Here is a 6,753-nt window from a genome sequence, read left to right on the forward strand (position 1 = left end):
CGCAACCTCCGCCTCCTGGGTTCAGGCAATTCTCCTGCCTCAGCCTTCTGAGTAGCTGGGATTACAGGCACGCGCCACTATGCCCAGCTAAGTTTTTGTATTTTTAGTAGAGACGGAGTTTCACCATGTTGACCACGATGGTCTCGATTTCTTGACCTCGTGATCCACCCGCCTCGGCCTCCCAAAGTGCTGGGATTACAGGCGTGAGCCACCACGCCCGGCTCATAATTTAATATCAGACTTGAATTCAAAAAATGTCACAGTAATGTTACTGTGTCATAATAGGAATGTAAGGATTCAATTCAGCTGATGCTTTAGATACATATTATATAATACTGCTTTAATGTATACAAATAACGTTATAGAAATTATGTAGTTGTTTCAATATTAGGAAAATAAAAACTGTGGCTGGGTGAGGAGGGTCACTCCTGTAATCCTTGGGAGGCTGAGGCTGGTGGATCACCTGAGGTCAGGAGTTTGAGACCAGCCTGGCCAACACAGCAAAACCTCATCTCTACTAAAAATAGAAAAATTAGCCAGGCGTGGTGGTAGGCACCTATAATCCCAGCTACTCGGGAGGCTAAGAGGCAGAAGAATCACTTGAACCCGGTGGGTGGTTTGCAGTAAGCCGAGATCGCACCACTTCACTGCAGCCTGGGTGAAAGAGCAAAACACTATCTTAAAAAAACAACAAAAAAAGTTTACATCTAACATAATGGAGCATTAAAAAATGGTCAAATTGATTAAACTAAAACAAACATACATCAAACATCAGAAGTACATTTTCTCAGCTTGATTTCATGTGTGCCCATTGCTTTATCTCTATTACGGGAATCTTGAATTTACAAAAATAGTAAAATATACTAAGTAAATAAAATATTCATATAGCAATAAGAATCATCAGCAGTAACATTTTCCTTTAGTTAGATAGACATGCAGTATGTCTTTTTGCATGTCCAACAATCATCAGTTAGAATTTTATAGGAGAAATTTAAAGAATATTCATTAAATAAAAGATATATATATTTCCAAATATTCAGGTAAATTTCTTTAATCCTGAGCTAGATGTTTTGTTTCCAATTTAAAATGAATGTTTTAGATTGGTTTAGCATTTCTTTTTTGAAATCAGCATGTAGGTCAGGGGTTAGGCTACGGTAATTTGCCAGAGGCCACTCTTCCATGTCAGAACTTTAAAGTTGTAACGCCCTAGAGAATCAGTAAAACCTTATATTATTGTGTCCTGTGGCATCATGAGGCAAGAATTAGACTGAGAGGCATTTCCTACATTTAGGACAAAGACAACAAATTTTAAATCAAGGAACTCTTATTGTCTACGTAATCCGAGGCAGTTAAGCTCAGAGAAAATGTTGTTACGAACCTGTGGACTCAGACCCTCCTAGAGAAGCTTGTATTAAGAGGTGGGAAATTCTCTAAAATGAAATTTTCACTATACAACTAAAAATAAGCCCCAGGTAAAATAAAAGGGGAATGAATCTGAAGATGATGTGACCTTATAGGGAGTTCTCAAATGAGCTTATGCTATAAAACGAGGCACACAAAAGATGGAAAAATAGGCACACTGAAGGACAAATGTTTTTAAATAGCACATATATACCTATTCATACATTAGCAAGAAGGTTGAAGTCAAGGAAGAAATAAGAACAGTAAAATCAGAAGAAAAATTTTAAACCACCAAAAGTGTTTTTGTAAAGTTATATTTAGAGCAAGCACAGAAAACAGCTACAGTGATTTGTTTCTCAAATTTGGAAGGTTCATTTAAAATGCTGATTCCCTTATTTGCTTATTCCCCTGCTAAGTAAGTACAAATCTCCACGGATGGGCCCATGAATCTGCATTTTAATACAACTTTCAAGTAAATTTATTTTTTTTAAGTAGAAAGTCAATATAGTTTAGAAAGTCAAATTATGGGCCGGGTGCAGTGGCTCATGCCTATAATCCTAGTGCTTTGGGAAGCCGAGGAGGGCAGATCACCTGAGGTCAGGGATTGAAGATAAGCCTGGCCAACATGACGAAACCCCGTGTCTACTAAAAATACAAAAAAAATAGCTAGGCGTGGTGGCGGTCACCTGTAATTCCAGCTGCTCAGGAGGCTGAGGCAAGAGAATTGCTTGAACCCAGGAGGCGGAGCTTGCAGTGAGCTGAGATAGCATCACTGCACAACAGCCTGGGTGACAGAGTGAGACTCTGTCTCAAAAAAAAAAAAAAAGTCAAATAATGCTAAAAAGACAACCAGTAAATAATAGGTCTCTCTTGGCCAATTTATTCCCAAACTCCCAAACTTGCTCCTCAAAGGAGACAACTGTCAAATGTTTTGGTTATCTCTACTGCCATATGCCTCCACTTTTCTAAACAATACGCTTATATTGCTGTTTCTTGATTAATCACTTTTAACTTCTACCTTTGACTTCCTATGATAGTAGATAAGGATTTAGACCTCTGATGCTTCCTCCACTAAACTTCCCCTCCCCATGATCTCAATAGAGTTATAATTTAGGGAAAATTGGCACTCAACATTTACATTGGTATGATCATATACATTTTACTTATAGTTGAACTGACTAGTATTCTACTAGTGATTACATAGTATTCTACTATGATTACTTTTCTTTTCTCTTATAATTTCTTCTTTTTCCAGGCATTAATAATTGCCTCTTTTCTCTATATATTCTTAGGTTTTCATGTACCTACCACTATTGTATCCAAACATTTCATCATTGTTTCTTTTCTTTTTTTTTTTCCAAAGATGGGGTTTCACCATGTTGGTCAGGCTGGTCTTGAACTCCCGACCTCAGGTGATCCGCCCGCCTTGGCCTCCAAAGTGCTTGCATTACAGGCGTGAGCCACCACACCCGGCCCATCATTGTTTCAGTTCTATTTTCCACATGAGCAAAGAGCTCAGATCATTCCTCAATTTCTATTTTCCCAGAAGTATTCCCTCTTGGAGCCCTTTCCGTCTTTGTTCTGCTTTAGGCTAGTTTCTCTCCAGTCCTGTTGCATATCTACTGTTCTGGATATTCCCTTTGCCATCATCCTGTGTTAGATTCCCTATTCCTTTAATCTTCCTTTTTCTCTATTTGCTCCCTTGTTTTGGTAGACCACATTATCCAGTCACTTTCCCAGTGCTGCATAGAAGGCACTTTTTGAGTCCTAACATGTTTGAAAATATCTGTATAACTACTAATACACTTTGCAGTGTCTCATTTTTAAAATGAATGGGAAGCCAAATATCATCATATATTTGAAGAAAGCATCTGATACTAAAGAGAGAGAGGGAAGCCAGGCGCAGTGGCTCATGCCTGTAATCCTAGCACTTTGGGAGGCCGAGGTGGGTGGATCACCTGAGGTCAGGAGTTCAAGACCAGCCTGGCCATCATGGTGAAACCCCATCTTTAAAAAAAAATAAAATAAAAGAGAGAGAGAGAGAGAGAGAAGGAGAGAGAGAGAGACCAAAATAAACAGAGAAGACTTGGAGAGGAAAAACATAGAGCCAAAGCTAACAATAAAACTTTCAAAACAGGTAAATAATATGCTCAGACAGATGAGAGATGCTGTGTCTGTGAAACAAGAACAAGATACTATATGAGCTCCCTGATGCTGAACACGTGGAGCTTCCTGGAATGCGATATGCCCACCTAGCCGTACACATCTCTTGATCTGTATTCTTTGAGATAGCTTTTATAATAAACCAAGAAATGCATTGAAAACATATGCTTGAGATACAGGTGTCACTGAAACTATGGATAGTACAAGAACTTCACTTGATATTGAAGAGTATTCCGATACTGAGGTACAGAAACACCAAGTACTAACTCTGGAAGCATGGCAAGGCAAGCTTATCCAAATGCTTTGCATTTGGATACTTTTCTTAAAGGCAAGAGTGGACTGAGGATATTTTGTCCTCTATATGGAAAAGTATTAATGGTTGAGATGAAATGCTTTGCAGACCAAGGACACAGTGCAGTTGGTGTGGAAATCAGTGCACTTGAGATACAAGAATTTTTTACAGAGCAAATCTCTCTTACTCAGAAGAGCCAATCACTGAAATTCCTGAAACCAAATATATGAGTTCTTTGTTGCAGTATTTTTTATCTTCCTAGAACAAATATTGGCAAATCTGACAGGATTTGGGATAGAGGAGCATTACTTACCATTAATCCAGGTGGATTGTGAACGTTCTGCAGGCATAATGTCGTTCCTCCTGAGAAAAGGGTTTTGGTACCTCATATGTGTTCTTTCTTATGATTCAAGTACAAAAATGCAGACCCACCATTTTTACGTTCCACATGCTTAAATTGAAAGGTTGTTTGGGACTATATGCATATTTATTGTCTTGGAAATGCTGATGCTTTTGAAAAAAAATAAAAGTTAGGGAATTTACTACATTTTTAGAAAGATATAACTACTTACAGAAAAGTAAATGAGACATAAATAAAATCAAGTAACATCACCATGGTTTTGAGCAATTGAAAATCATGCTAAAGCTGGGCACAGTGGCTCGTGCCTGTAGTCCAGCACTTTGGGAAGCCAAGGTGGGAGGATCACTTGAGATTAAGAGTTGGAGGCCAGCCTGGACAATATAGTCAGACCTCATGTCTACAAAATATAAAAATAAAAAATTAGCCTGGCATGGTGGCACATGCCTGTAGTTCCAAATACTTGGGAGGCTGAGATGGGAGGATCACTTGAGCCTGGGAAGCGGTTGCAGTGAGCATGACTGCACCACTACACTCCAGCCTGGGTGACACAGCAAGATGCTGTCAAAAAAAAGAAAGAGGAAAGAAAGAAAGAAAGAAAAAGAAAGAAAGAAAGAGAAAGAAAGAAAGAAAAATAAAGAGGAAGGAAGGAAGGAAGGGAAAGTAAAGAAAATAAAATTGTTCTTAGGCCTGAAAATGTAATAGATGAATTTTTAAAACTTGTTTATAAAACCTGTTTATAAATCGTACCATAGATCTTTGATCAAAAATGCATATACCTTTTTAGAAAAAAAACACATACTAAAAAAGTTAAAATAGTGCCTTTGGAGGGAAGTACGGTGGGGATGAAATATTATACCTGTGTGTCTTACTGACAGATTGCAAGATTTTTTTTATCAATCAGTATATATTACTTGTATAATAAAAAAATAAAAATGTAAAGCATAGTACTTATCTATAATAGACATAGAAAAACTGACATTCTTTAAGAAATTTATAATGATTGAAGAAATGTAACACTTCAACAAGGTTCAAAGTGGTCCCAAAAATTATGTTAAAGATTTGCTTTTATTATAAATCTTTATCTTTTACTCAAATCCTACCATTCCTTTTCACGTGTTTTCTCCATATAATTGTTATACATATAACAGAATCAAGAAATGAATTTTAATTAAACAAACCAATCTATATGAAATAAAATATTATAACTATCAGAGCAGAAGGCATAGATCCTGGAAATTTAAATAGGACATAAAAAAGAATCAGTCTCATATTCTCCCTTGTTGGTTAATATCACATTGTTGGCTATAGCCTAGTGTTCTCAAGGTTTAGTGTACCCCCAAATCACCTGAAGACTGTAGGCTGAGCATGGTAGAATACACACATTTATCCACTCTCTCTCCTGAAACCCCCTTAAAATAACAAGGGATTTTTTAAAGCCTTTATTGTGACAGAGACCAAAACAAAGAAAAGGAAATAGGAGAAAACAAACACAAGGCTATGAACAGAAAAAAAACCTCACAAAAATTAGAATTGCTATCCTTAGAAAAATAAGGGACAATGGAAAGTGGATAGAGGTGTGGCCAACTGACTTAGCTCATGTGAGAGAAAGATGCACATAGGTCACTTCTCATTGGACTACTCCTACACAGTCGTTTCAGCCTTCGACAAATGCTTGGTGACATCTCTTATCCGTTCCATGTTTATCTGTTCATGGTCATCTGTTCTGTATTCATCTGTTAAGGGTCTTAAGGCTTTTAGACTCGCAAGCTTCAATATCAGCTGATTGGGCAATAAGGCAAGCAGATCCCTAAATGTTAGCATTTAGAGTTTTTGAAGAACAGACATCTTAACTTTGATGATCTAATTTTTTTTTTTTTTGAAAAGAAAGAAAGCCAGAAAAGAAGCCTTAGAAAGCCTTAGAAAAAAAGAAACCTTAAAAAAGATGCTAAAATAGGTGTGGAGGGCATAGTACTGGAATGTTGTTCATAATCTTTTTTTTTTTTTTATGAGATAAAGAAAGAAAGAGAAAGAAAAAGAGGGAAAGAGAACAGGATTCTTGCTCTATTGCCCGGGCTGGAATGCAATCTAAAAATAGGTATTAAAAACCTCTTTTATGCCGATAATTGTGCTTAACAACGGAGACAGGAAGGAATAAGGGAAGAAAATAACAAACAAACAGCCAACCAATATTTCATTTAAGTCTGTGAAATGCTATGCAAATGCTGAAGAGTGATTTACTTCTAATTTTCCAATTATGTAGTCACTTTCAAAATAGGTGTAATGTGATACTGAGAAAAATGTATGTTCTGTGGACCTTGGGTGGAGAATTCTACAAATATTCACTAAGTTTACTTATTCCAGGTCTAAGTTCAAATCATAGATGTCCCTATTAATTTTCTATGTTGTTGATCCGTCGAATATTAACAATGTGGTGTCAAAATCTCCTGCTATTATTGTGCGGGAGTCCAGGTCTCTTTATAAGTCATTAAGAACTTGTCTTATGTATCTGGGTGCTCCTGTATTGGGTGCATATATA

General features: G+C 37.0%; 1 pseudogene; it reads left to right on the forward strand.

Annotated features, from left to right (window-relative positions):
* The first annotated feature begins 3,757 nt into the window (after window positions 1–3,757).
* On the forward strand, window positions 3,758–4,438 carry LOC105725690 (thiopurine S-methyltransferase-like; annotated as a pseudogene).
* Window positions 4,439–6,753: the final 2,315 nt, after the last annotated feature.

The sequence above is a fragment of the Aotus nancymaae genome, unplaced genomic scaffold (assembly GCF_030222135.1).
Source record: "Aotus nancymaae isolate 86718 unplaced genomic scaffold, 86718_ANA_hifiasm-v0.15.2.pri h1tg000004l, whole genome shotgun sequence".
Classification (NCBI taxonomy): Eukaryota; Metazoa; Chordata; class Mammalia; order Primates; family Aotidae; genus Aotus; species Aotus nancymaae.